The sequence below is a fragment of the Curcuma longa genome, chromosome 20 (assembly GCF_044706935.1).
Source record: "Curcuma longa cultivar G26 ecotype Majalengka, Jawa Barat chromosome 20, ITB_CL_G26_1.1, whole genome shotgun sequence".
Classification (NCBI taxonomy): domain Eukaryota; kingdom Viridiplantae; phylum Streptophyta; class Magnoliopsida; order Zingiberales; family Zingiberaceae; genus Curcuma; species Curcuma longa.
This window is the reverse complement of record NC_133880.1, coordinates 660,260-661,297: the sequence shown is the minus strand read 5'-3', so window position 1 is coordinate 661,297 and position 1,038 is coordinate 660,260.

Sequence of the window (1,038 nt, the reverse complement as noted above, 5' to 3'; positions counted from 1 at the left end):
TCGCTGTTCGTGCGTTCCCCAGAGAGGAAGAGAAGAAGACCTGTTCTTCTTCGTCTAGGAGATGAAGCAGGAAAACCATAGTTTTCCATTGTCGTCTTCGATTCTGTTTTGGTCGTGTGGGTGAGAAGGAGATGAAGATGGAAAACCCTAGTTAACATTGTTCTTCTTCTGTTCGTGTTTGGCTATGTGGGAGAAGAGGGCAAAGGCTATCAAATTGTATTAGGGTTTTACTGTCGAAATTCGCTATTCGATTGTTGGAAATTATTTCCAGCCATCGGATAGGTTTTTAGATCATTGCCAATCAACTTTGATCGTCTGACGATCATCTGCTAATTTTTCGGGAGCTTGTGAAGCTTCTGGAGAACGTTCCATTAACGTCAGAAAGGTTCCGACAATTTGTCCTTAATCGACAGTCCATGGTTGACCATCGAAAACTACATCGGAAAAATGATTTTCGATGATAGTTAGAAAGTCCCAGAAAATGATCGCGACAAACGTTGTTGCGTGGTTTCTGGAATTAGACTTTTCTCTCGAATCTATCATTATCGATCATCGACTAGTACCGAGGACGATGACGCGTCTCGTGGCTTCTAAAGCCATCCTGACGAGAGCTTGACGTGGATCACTAGTAGAGGCGGGACTTCGACAAGGACCGCTCGATTGATATCAATCTCACTCAAAAGTCATCGGAAAGGTATGCATTGAATAATTTATTATTCTATAAAATTTTAATTTCTTGTCATGCCTTGTACGCTGTTATTTCTTGCTTTGTATGCGTGTGTTAAGCAATAATTAACTTTAATTATTTATTTATTTTCACTGTGCACATTTATGAAACGTGTAAACACACGCATTGCACTGGGATGATCCCAACACCATGTTTATTGTAAGGCTATGTGTTGCGAGCTCGGGGATCTGCGTGTTATTGCAAGGAGCACTAATCTGTCCTTAGAGTTTTGATATTTGACGATACACCTAAGTCTGATCTGTTTGACTACGGGTTAATCCAAACAGGACTTAATGTTTGAATGTGAGTAA